The sequence below is a fragment of the Aythya ferina genome (assembly GCF_964211825.1).
Source record: "Aythya ferina genome assembly, chromosome: 2".
Taxonomy (NCBI): Eukaryota; Metazoa; Chordata; class Aves; order Anseriformes; family Anatidae; genus Aythya; species Aythya ferina.
Genome location: NC_140297.1, coordinates 27,394,352 through 27,407,539, shown reverse-complemented (window position 1 = coordinate 27,407,539; position 13,188 = coordinate 27,394,352). Strand labels below are relative to the sequence as shown.

Sequence of the window (13,188 nt, the reverse complement as noted above, 5' to 3'; positions counted from 1 at the left end):
AGAACTGACCTACTAGCATGCTTTCGTGGCCCACCACAGCCAGTGCCTCCAAACACATCTTCTCTTGGTATATCATATAGAACCACTAAATCTCAAAAGGCAGACACCTCTGGAGTTTTACATAGCATTAACATGATGATTAGGGTACAGTCTGCACTAATACAGCATGCTTATTGTATGATATATGAATTTACACTGCTGAAACAACTTGTTAACAACACATTCTAGGTGATGAGTTCTAAATAATGCCATAAATTAGTGCAATAAGTGCAATGGTGTGTACATATGTATTTTGCCTTTGTGTAATGTAATTTTTTTGATTGCTTTGTTACTTACAAATCAGATCCCTACAGTTTCAAACAGATCTACCCTCCCAGAATTCCAATCTTGAAAATTTTGCATTTTAAGAAAAAAAACTTTTGAACTTCTACAAGTGAAGGAGGCTGAAATCCAAAATAAAGGTGACACATTTTAAACATGAAGCCAGCATTTACCTTTGTGCTGAAACACATCAAGGGTGCATACCTATAAAGCATTCTTCCAATCTTCACTGTTAAGCTATGGCACTACACTACTCCTGATAGTCTGAGTATAGAAAATTCCTCTGAATGCTCTGTTCACTAGCAATATATTACACAGCACAAAACTACAAGGAAGTTGCTAAATGTGTAAGCAGTGAGGTATGTTCTTAAAAAAATAAATAGTGATTCCAAAGCAAGCTAGAGACCATGCAAAGAGAAACTGGCAGGATAAAGTCTAATGATGGTGAAGTAAGAAATAAGCAAGGTCTATGTTTGCTTTTAAAAATATTATGAAAAACCACCACCACAAGAAAGCAAGCCCAAAACACACAAACAAAAAACATGCAACTAGAGTGAACTAAGGTCTGTTTCTTGTTCTACAGGAGAAGAAAGGCAACAGCAATCCCAACATTAATAACCCCCAGAATTCCACTGCAAGGGGGACAGAAACCACCACCGAAAACTACTGTGGAAAGTTATAAATATAGTGATCTTGGATGTGAACTGCAGGACACTATCAAACCCTAAAGCTAGAAGGAGAGTTCAAGTCACAGTCTTGTAAGTCCCCATTACTCTTAGTATTTCTTCGAATCACACAAAATAAACCAAGGACAATTTCTCAACTGCATAAATCAATAAATCAAAGCTACTGCTGTCTGCTCCTCCCATCTACCTTGAGACAGCATGAGCAGATGTGTGAACTCATAGTGCAGTGATGCACTGAGTTAAATATAAAGAAAACTAAAATCTACGCCAAAAAAGACATAAATATGCAGTAGAGGCAGAGGTGGCAGCACATACGGGGCAGAAACAACCACAGGAGAGCCAGGGCTCCAGCAGGTTGTGTTCTAGTCAATAAATATTTGATCTCTTACCGTTTTATGATATGTTTTATGGTCCTTAGACCATAAAAACAAAAAGGACAAGGGGATCTGCAAGCATGAAGTTTGAAGGAACTTCTACAAATTAGTATTTGACAAATTGTCTTGTACAGGAATAATTTAAAGGTGACTGGATGTAGTGGAGAGCAGGCTTGAACTGGACCACAACACTAATGGTTCAGATCAGTTTTAAACTGTTGTGGAGCCACAAGCAACAAGGTTCATTTTAAGTCTGAGTTCTTGCTACTCTGGAGCTACTACAGAGCTTTCACTTCTCCCCAGGCTTTCATTACCAACTGGATTTAATGTTATTATCATGAATATTTTTCTTCAGTCCCAATCACTTTCACCTGATGGAAACCTCATGCTCTGGTTCTCCTGTACAGGAAAAAAAAAAAAGCACAGCAAGTACCTTCCAAAATCTCAAGCACTTCAACAATTCCTGAAGTTAGCCAGCAGGCTTTAGCACTGAGAAAAGCATGAGCAATATAAAAAAAATTTCTAAAATCATTCAAGTTTTGGACTGTGCCACCTCTGACAACACTCAAAGAACATGAACTGATTCTGCTGCAGTGGTAAGAAGTCAGAACAATGCTTTTTCTTTTTCAGTGATGAGATGCTCCATCTCACAAGGAGCTCAGCTCTACCTCCAGAACAAGTAACCTTAGGAACACAGAACTTAAGAAACATAAAATTACTTAGAAAAGTTGCTGTAAGTTACAGAAGCAAGACATGCTCATAGGAAAACAAAATACTTCATGCATTATTTAAAATACACCCTGAGTTTTAATGGTATGTATATAAGGACTATTGCTAGACCTTTCTAGTTATAAATGATTTTACATAAAGTGACACAAGGGTCCACTTGAATACTACAGCTGGTAAAATTCTGAGTGATCCTACCTCCCAGCAGGAATCAGCTAAAATAAACCACATGAAGTCATGGTTCTGCATGCTGCATCGACAGCCAAAAGAATTCTAGCTATACCACCTAGACTGACTGAAAAAAAGGTTTCCATTTCTCTGCCAGCAAAATGTAATTCAGTACGACTAGCACATGACAGTTCTTTTGAAAAGGACACAGGGCTCAAATAAAGCCATCTGCTACAGCTCTGAAACGAAGAGATTGCCTCCCCACCCAGCAGAGAGGCAGCTAACCTGCACATAATCTCACAGCCATGATCACAGTCCATTTCAGCTTAAATAATGTGTGCTGCCATGCACGCAATGAGGCAAGTTACCTGCAGAAGAGGAACAAGACTGACAGTTAGCATTGGTACTGTGATAAAAAAAACTGCTTCAGCAAAATCCACCGGAGTTCATTTATCAGCATCTTTTCCACCCTCATCTCCTTCAACAGCTAGCAGATGCAGCTCAAATTTGGCCAAGGCTCTTCCACTCACATCTTTGCATAGATATATCCAGCTCCAAAAGACTAAAATTATCCTAAGAACTTCTCAGATGACAGATTCCTCTCAAGTTGAGAGCAAAAACATGAAATAAAAATAAAGCTCATTCTTCCCTGAAGCCAGCAGTATTAATATTGCCATCTCTTTACCAACATCAGCTAACTGCAACACTCTTCTACCCAAAGGCTAGGTAAGACTTTCACACTAACACCTCAACCTCCTCTTGAAAGCTCATCTGTAACAGATGACTTTACTTAAGACAGCCAAGTCACCACACCATGAAATATAGGTACAGATTTCCACAACACAGGTGAGACTGTTTCATGAGGTGTTGCTTCTCTTTGGTTCAATTACTTGGTACTCTGCAGAACCTTCTGGTTCACCTTCAGAGCTACTACTGAACTGAGTCCCAAGCCTGGGTCCCATTGACAAGAATTTCAGATTTTACCCAGGAAGTCAACACTTCTGAAGAATTTTGTCCAAATATACTCAAAACATGAGGCCTGCAAGACTCTCGACAGGACTTGCTTGGTGTGACTTGATGGACATCCATCTGCTTAAGACTCCTCTCAAAAGTCCCAAAGGCGGAGCTCAATTAGTCTGGCTAGGAGATGCAGAGGACTAGAAATCAGTACAAAGAACAATCACGTTTGTCTGGGACATTTCTACTAGAGACTGCAATAAATTTACAGCAATCTGCAATACCAATGACTCAGAAGTGCCCATGCAAATCTTTTTTGAATAACGAACTATGTGGGAACACAGCACAGGAACAGAAATTGTAATGTAAAGATAGAAAGCTGAATATTAAGGAATGGTGACCCACAGCAACCACTGAGAATGATGGCCCAATGCTTGGGGCCCAGTTACTACAGCAGCAGCTGTTCATGGCTACCCTAAACATTTCTAGACGAAATTCCCCTCTTCTGTTAGACCTTCTAGAAGCAAGAAACAGGATACATCTGCTCTTACTTATTTCAGACCACAATTCCTTGAGTACTACTAACAGACTTTCAGATAGAAGAGGAGGAACAGTCTTGGAAGAGCCTGTTCAAGGTTGTTGTTTTTTTTTTAGCATATATTGATACTATACTGATTCTTGAATTTATATTTGATGGGTATTTCCCACTCTGATTATGTAGGTAGGTGAAGAAACCAATGCATACTCATTTTCAGAACTTGTCTCTAAGATACCATAAAGGAAAAGACTGAATTATGAGGATTTAGAGGCTGCTCAGAAAAAAAAAAGATAAATAAAAATTCAATCTTCGTTTTCAAGAAGGCTTTTCTCTTGTAACTAGAGCTAAAAATCTCTCAAGAAAACGATTAGTGAGAGATTTCGGGTCCCTAGACATTACTTCGCAGGACAGACCTACTAACTCAAAAGACATTTCCCAGTTGCCGGTGACTGACAGACTGGTTTCTCACCCAACCTGCAAACTTGCTGACCTACCTATTAACAGTCCAGAACAATGGGCATACTGTTTGCCACGTGCTGTTCCTAATAATAACCAAAAATAGGATTTCAAACAGCAATTCAAAAAACCACCCTAATATGCAACTAAGTGCGTAAAAATATGAATTTTAAGCTACTGCAGTCTTCCTCCTGCAACAAGACAGCTTAATCTCATCAATAGCTTAAAACAAAGCAAAACAGTATGTTCAAACGTTGAAAATGCACAAAAATTTTTCTTCTATGAGGATGTAAGAGGCAGTCATTTCAAGTTATTTTCTGATACATCAGTTAAAATACTGTAATTGCAGCTCCGTAAAATGTCTGTCTGTATTATGCGCACCACATTGTTTTTGATTGAGTTTTATCAACTTCGGAAACTATTCTGAAGTTTCTATTTTCAGAAACTGACACAGAAGATGACTAAAAATGAAGGGGGATGACGGTCTGAAGTAACTGCTCAAAATAGACGGATACAATTCACATTGAATTGACCAAAAAAAGAAGGCATAGAACAACATCATGATCTAACCAAGGCCCCAACAACCAAACTGGACAACCAGAAAGCAGTCCACAGGTCTCCAACCCCAGACTTGTCATCCAAAATAATCTACAAGCTAGAGTGCCCAATTGATAAAGGAGGCTGTACGCGTAAAACTGTAGACCAACACCCACTGTAAGGATCTTCAGAATCAATTATACTGAGTTATCTTTTATAGCTACAGATGAGGAGCCTGGAAGGACGATGGATTCTGACCAGTCACTGAATCCAACAGGCAGATCAAGGCATTTCCTTCCACAAAGGCTTTATGCATGACTCTGCAAGGACATACAACTCCTTGCATACACCTGCACAGGAAGGCACCATGCTCAGAGCGAGTGAACAGATACCTAGAGGAAAAGGCAGATAGGAATGAACCCACAGGCACACAAGTTTCTTCAGACCTACAGCTGATTTAAAAACTTGGTTGTCTACACATGTTGAAACATGGTCTCTGCCTCATGTCCCCATTCCACCTAGCGACAGGTCAAGTGAAATGTGGTTTACGTGCATCATTTAGAAGTCAGATTTTGTTCAGAGCAAAACTCACATTTAAAATCAACATTATCTTTAGAGATCAAGCATAGAAAGGAAACTCTAATCTGAGTAAGAAAAGCAAACAAACTATAAGGAAGAAAGTTTCTACCCTCTAAAGCTAAGTTATTCTTCTAACAAAGATTACAGCTGGCATGTATAGGACCTGTATAAAATGACTAAGCATTTAAGATCACAAACGCCTGCTTTGTTCAACAGATGTAACACCTACGTGCTTGCACCTTACCAGGACACGCTAGAAGGTAGATAAAACGCTAATTTAAAACCTTTCAGATTTTTATGTATTTCAGACTTTCAGAACATATCTTTCTTTGTAAGGTTATCACTTACAATGTAAATACTACGCAAAAAGCTAAACTTACATGATTTTATTAAATTATGCTATTTCAAATATATTCCTACTTTTAAAGAAACTGACTGGAGCTCTGTAGCTAAACACTTAGGAAATGTAAAACCAACCCATTAACTGCTGTACACTTCTGCAAGTAAAGAGATTATTTTCATTTTAGTTCATTAATTTAGATCAGCCAAATAAATTCATCCAATCTTGAGAAATAAACTAGGAGCCAAGAAGAGCAGTAAAGTTGTTTTTTTCTACTTCCAGTATACTGCAAATTAAAATCCTGAACGAAATTGTAAACACTTACAATTAATTCAGTTACTAAAGATAATACTACCTCTGTCAAATAAACTGGGTGACTGAAAGGATTTTTTTGTTTGTATAATGATAATTTAATACAATGTTTTAGAAAAGCAAGGCTTTTGTACACCTTTAATTTAATTCCACTTTCCTTCAAAATGCAGCCAGACAATCCTGAATTAACAAAAAAAAATTTTTTTTTTTTAAGTTAGAAGGCACGATTCACCATTTTCACACTCAAAATTCAGAAAAAACTGCAATCAGCCCATGTCAGGCCGTATGTACGATGCCACCATTCTGATCATCAGCCAGCAGGGATAGAAAGCATCCCCCTAGCTGGAACTAATTATACTAAGCAAAAATAGTATTTTCTTCTGAAAATACTAAAAAATAGAAATGTTAAACTAGATTTGAATTGCTTATTTAGAACGTGGAGGACCAAAACTCTGCAGTACCTCAGACAATGTCTCAGCAGGCCCCCACACAGCAGGATGCCCATTCCCACAAAACCTGATACCCAGCGTTTTCTGGGGTCATTTCATGCTGACAGTCAGAAGTCCCAACATCACTCAAGCCCACCCTTCAGCATTTCCAAACAACAAGCCCCCACATAAAGGAAAAGATACCCTGTTCAAGAGCAACCTTATATCCATGAGCATCCATTTTATACTTTCAAATTTCACATTTTCTGTTATTTCAAATTCCCAAGCTCCTTCAATTCTTGCTGCATAATCTTCCTACATACTAATTAAACATCCCCAAATTCATCAAGTTTCATCACCTTAATTTTGAGATTTGCCTATGCAGATAAGATCTACTTCCTGCGCAGGAAATTATTTCTCCTACAAAAACTACCAGGTGAGCATGACACTATTTGGAATTCTCATCCTGCATTCAATGTTCCTCACTCACCACTTTCCACTATCCCTTAGAATTTGCTCTGAGCTTTTACACGAAGCAGAAGTTAGACCGATAGATCTCTACTTTTCAGAACTGGTCTTAGCAATTTCCAAATTTTAAGACTATGACTATATCTGCTCTTCTCCTATCTATACTCAAACAGTAACACCTATCCAGAAGACTGCTTTAGAAAATTGCAAGCAATGAATTTCTGAGTAGGCTTTTCTGGAATCCTGTAAAAGAAAGCACTTAATTGACTTGATTAAAATCTGTAATCTGCATCTATCCCAGCTGTGGCAATTCCTAATTCCAGACAATCCTCCCCCTCAGGCTTCCACCTTGTGTCTTCTTGGATGAAAAATCACCGCCCTCAGTGAAAACTGATTGCCATTACTCCACATTAGTGAGGAGAAAACATTGAATAAATACTCATGGTATTTCCTCAGATTTTTGCTACTATACTTTGGAGTCAATTTTGAAAAAGTAAGTTCCAATAAATTAATCCTGGACCATCCTTAATATTTTTTTTTCTTGCTACAGACTGGCCCCAACTATTTTTCCCCATACTTTTACTTGCACACTTTAAGACCAAAACCAGAAACACGCAAAGACAAAACCTGCTTGGGTTTTAACAATTCTCAGCTAAGACTTTTTTGATTGATAATGTGACTTGCTCTTTTTAGTTCATGCTGTTTCCATCAGACTCTCCTCTAATTCCTAGCAGCCTTTTTGAGATAAACGTGCATGTAATCAGATCATCAGGTTTTACTGATGTTCGAAAGATTCCAATAGTCTATTTTTCATTAAATCAGATTCTCTCCACATTCGTCAGAGCAACCTTGTTTAACCAAATTTATCATACTATTTTCTTCTGAAATATGAAACTTTAATCTAGCCTTATGTGTCATTTACCTCTTTGTAAGATTTTTTATTTTGCTGGACATGCAGATAAATTTGGACAACTTAAGCAGGCCTAGCTGTAGAAAACTAACATCTCAAATCATCTACTACACATGTAATGTCGGTACATTCATTTCTTCTGTTCAGCCACATTTTGAGTTGTCAGACTCAGTAATTTCTGTCTTTCATTTGGTCAAACTAGGTTTCCGCTTCAATTCTTGCAATCAGAAGATCGTTCCACATCCTCCAACTCGATATTAAAGGTAACATACCACTAAATAAAACCATGAGTCTCCATAAAATAACCTTAATTACCATAATTGCTTCTGAAGAAGGAATTAGCCTGATGTATACAATAATTTTACAATGAGTTACTTTAAACACTACATGGACTGCGTACACAACTTGGTTTGGAAATATGAATTGTTCTGTTTCTACAGTAATGCCCCAAAATTACCTGGATGTTCTGGATGGACAACCTCCTAAGATGGGTATATATCTCCTGTCACTTCACCTATGAAGATTACTGAAGCTTCTTTGTACTGACATTTCTCAAATACAGATATTTTCAAACATGCATGTTGACTTTTTTTTTAAACAAAGAGCCACTGAGGGTGAAATACTAGAGGAATCAGAGTGTTACAGAAAGGATGTGTAAGGCTATTTTACAACCAACTGCCACAATTAAGCAAGGAGAGCTACCAGTTAAGAATAGACATTTTTGAAGTCCTTGAACTGAAATTTACTTCAGTAAGAACAACTTCTCCCTTCACCTGGCAGCTGCCCAACTTCTGTGTAAACCTAACTTTCATTCTGCATTCTTCAGCAGTTACTTGATATTTTTAGTCACACTGTTCGAAGTCTGTTCCGGGACACTCAGCATAAAAAGGGGTTTAATTTTTAGTGAACAAGTCAAACTCTCCATTGCTTTGAAAAACAAAGTTAAGATAGCCTGCTTAACAGACAGACTTTGAGTAACGTATGACATGCTGGATATAGAGGTGCACACCTAACAGCATTGAGCCAACGCTGCACGGCCACTTGGGTTTTACAATGTACTTTCCAGCCCTCCAGAAAGACTGATCAGCAGCACTCGGCTTCAGCTGACTCCGTATGAGAAGACCAAACCTTTCCAGAGCACAGATCGCACAGGTACCTGCTATGCTCATTAGTGCCTTCCAGTCCTACTGGCCTAATGAGCTCCGCCATCATGCGTGGAAGGCGTGACACTACGTTAAATACCCACAGATCCTGCAGAGCTGCTCACGGGCTCCTCTATGCTGTATGTCTGGGTAGCCTGAGTTGTGGCAACTCAGAGCAAAATTTTAAAGGTTTATGCAGCAACATTTCTGATCTGGCGTGGGTTATGAAGTACAACATTTCATCTAATGAAAGCACCTTTACTACTACCCCTAGAAGTGGCGCGTTCACAGACTTAGGCATTCATATGTACACTGACATAAGCTACTCCCAAACAGCTGATGGCTGACTTACATGTCAGACTTGGAGAAAGCAGGGGATTGGATTTATGGGTGATTTCTGCAGACTAGCATTAACAGCTAGTGCCCAAGTATTTAACAGCCGGAATTTGTTTTCTACTAACAACGTGTTATTTCCAAATCAGTTTGTCTTCCAAATGCTGACAGATATCAACAGAAATCAGAGTTTTGAATTTTTGGTACCACAGCCTAAACACCTACTTTAAAGTGTTTAGGCTTCTCTAATTACAAAGCCTTTAAAAAAAGTGTGTGTATGCATCCAGGCAAACTTCACAAGGTATTATACCAGAACAGGTGCTGTACACCAAAACACCAGAGATTAAAAAGCATATAATGATACCTGTTTTGCCATACAAGCCCTCCACTTGCAACTGCACGTGAGCTATCTGTCCTCAGCTGACTAAGCAGGAGCATGGTGTACTCCAGGCATCCCAAACACCACATGACAAAGCCCACACTGGACTTTCTTACCACTTGGAATACCACCAAGTGCTATAACCACGTTATCAGGAAGACTTCGTGTTCACCTGCAGAGGAGCTGGGCAGCTGTGTGAAGCTGCCCAGCTCCTCTGCTTGTTATGACCCTGAAAATGCCTTGGTACCCTGTTCACACAGTAAGGCAGAAATAATTTAATTATTTCAGAACCAAGTGGTTACTATGACTGAAAATATTTCCAGAAGATAAATTTGTACTTACAAAAAAGAGAAATTTATACATTTCTCTAATTGGAGTAATGAGTTTCAAGTTCATGGTATGAACACCAGCGAACTTGCAATGATCAGTAAAGCCAGACAGGTATGAGCATTAATTCTCAAAATTCAGAAGTGTGTCTACAGTTATAATCTCCTTGTTTAATGCCTGGTGTGAGAAACGTGGAAAGAAGATGAAGCTAACGTTCAGACGTGTTACTTGCACAGTTCAAGAAACAGAACAGTTGAAGTACAGTCTAAAGTGGAATCATAATGCAAGAAAGAGGGAGAAGAGGATAGTTTACAGTAGGTTTTAGATAATTAGAAATCTGTGACAGAATTGCTGTCATACTGTTCTTAGTTACCACTTTTCTGAGCAAAATACAAGACATTCTTCCTAGAAGAGAAATAAAGTGCGTAGTTTGGGTAAAACTAGTTTCAGGTTGTGCAAAACAAATTGCACATAAAAACCTGTGGTGTTAATCACTCATTTGTGCTTGATTCAGAGAATGAAATCCATTTCGAATAGCAACTCCTCAACTTAACAATAATAGCAGTGAAAGTTAAACCCTTATAAACAACTGTGTCATTGTTTATTCTTAGGGCACATGCAACACTAAATAAGATCTAACCAATACAGCGTTTAGATAAAAATCTGGCATTAAAGTTTCAAAACTCAAAGTCGTAACATTTTATGACCTACTGGGAACCGTCTATTGTCTCCAAAGTAGCAATATCTCATACAGAAAGCTACTTAAGAGATCTACTACCACAAAAAATGAAAACTTTCCATCACAACTGTCCTACATTGACCCAAGACAAGCAGGTTCAGTTAATCCCTATTTACAAGTCATCTGTGCAGAAAACAGCTATCACTTGAGAGAAGACACCCACACCTTCTACTTTTTTTCCGACCAGAGAAAGCTAATCTGTTTTTAGCAGCGTGCTAGTTAGTATTTTGGTAAGACTAATGGCTAATAAGAAGCAGTACTGATACCAAAGCAGATGTGAAGGTGAAGGAGACAAATGCACAGAACTGGACCGAGACAGTACTGCAAGGCTAAAGACCACGCATGCTGAGGGCACTGCCCAGCATGGCCACACAGGGTTTCCTTCCCTGAGACGGGCTTCCAGTAGCTAGATGCCCTCTTCTGTCTTACCCAGGGCAGCAGTATGAGCAGAGTCACCACTTGTCACCAGGAACACAAAGGAACAGCTGTAATCCCAAGGCCACATTCACACAGCTGGGAGAGAAGGAAAGGGTTCCCGAGGGAGCACGTATTTCCATTTCAACCATGGGTGAGAGTACTTCCATGGATGGCATCCCACCTACAGAGCTGGAGAAACTAACTCGCTATTCAAAAGGATTAATATTACACACTATCATGACACTTCATGTGATGCCTGTACTGCAGAAGTATCACACTGTGATCCCTTTCAGTACCTGTCAATCATTTTCAAGCTTCAGGATTTAATTTGATTCAAAAATAGTCAAAACACAAATCACTGGTTGCGAACTTCAGAGTCAAATCAGGGAGGAAAAAATTAAAGCATAACTGAAGAAGAATTTTTTGGAGGAATGGATGCTTGAAACGTATATTAAGTAAAAACACTCATGTTCCTTCACTGCAGTCTCATTCTCTTCATTTTGCAATCGTCCACACCTTGAAAATGGTGACACAAAGGAAAAGGGGATAATCTTCAGCTGACAAGTTGCTGGGGATATATCCCTTCTAATGATGAGATACAAGTATTAGTTTACTTGCCTAAAAACACCTTAGGCCATTGTTTAGGCACTACAGGTTTACACAGGAGGCAGCGCTGAAAGAAAAAGAACTTAATGTATTTAAATATTAACATTAAAGCAAGACAATCATCATTAACACAGTTAACCATCTTAAGTCTAGAGGAATTTTTTTCCGTTACATCTCTTTACTACAAGGCCTTTTTTAAAATTTTTATTGATGAAAAAAAGTACTACTCAGTGTGTCAAACCCTACTATATTAACAATTTTGTTGAACATATGCTAAATCCATGGAGCACTTACTATTGTGTCAAGTGTTGGCAACACTTTTCTCTACAGAAGACAGTGCCAACTGGTTTAAACAGGAACTTTCATTTTCCACCGTGAAGAAAAGCCATTACCTTCTTCAGATGAAGAACCATAAAAAGTTTCTCAAGTATTCAGAGACTGAAATATTAAGGGGCATATATTTCCAATAGGTCTCACATCATTACAGCTATTTCTTTGAAACAAAATTTCAGAATTACTGCGTCAATTGTATCTTTTTTTTCTTTCATGATCATATCTAGAGTAGGAGAATAAACCCCATTTTAAAAATAACTTTCCACTGTCAAATTTAGCAATATAGCAAAGCTCAACAACTCATGATGTGTCAACCTGGCTTTGGCAAACACTGACTTTTCAGAAGGTTCTACCACAAGTTCTCTTGATCTACACTACCTGAATTTAAAGATACGGCCTCTGTTCACCCCACCGCTACCCTGAGAACGGGGCAAAAAACGGGAATAGTGAATTTCAGAAACCAGATGTCAGCATTAGGTACTGTTTAACACGTGCAAGGATGTTGGCAAGTATCTTCAGTTTCACCCTATGTAGCATACTGGTATTCACATACCCCCAAAGAATAAGAATTGAAGGTCATGTAGTGATTTAAAAGAGATATATAAATATACTTCATTTTTGCATACACAAGGGGAGGGAGTGCAGAAAATACCTTTCCATTTTTCTTTCCTGCAGTTGTGTTAACACCTGAAAGGAGCATAGTTCATTTGTCTTATAAAGCACTTTTAAGGAGATCTAATAAACTTCTTATCCGATGTGATGATGTTAGAAATCTAACTAAAAGGCCTCTGACTTTAAAACAACTGGTTCAAATTTAGCCAGTGTCTTTTATATCACCATATTACACTCCAGCTAAAGCTATTTTTGGGAAGAGAGAGGGACAAAGCTGGAGCAAAACTGTTTTGGCCATACAATTATGGGAATACTGTTATTATTCAGGCATCAGGAAATAGGAAGCGTCACAAAAATTACTTCCTTACCTACATTTGTTAGAAATAAAGGAAAGATCTTCTTGATCTCTGGTATAAATGCTTATGATGCCAAAATATTAGATGGCTTTAATCCAGGATGTTAAAATAGTTCTGCCTTTTGAAGTCTGTTTTTTTTTTTTT

General features: G+C 38.3%; 1 protein-coding gene across 4 annotated transcripts in view; it reads right to left on the bottom strand.

The window, feature by feature from the left end:
- GLCCI1 (glucocorticoid induced 1) overlaps window positions 1–13,188 on the bottom strand; it is a 55,476-nt gene that overhangs the window by 37,454 nt on the left and 4,834 nt on the right. The gene's annotated exons all lie outside the window — the stretch shown is intronic.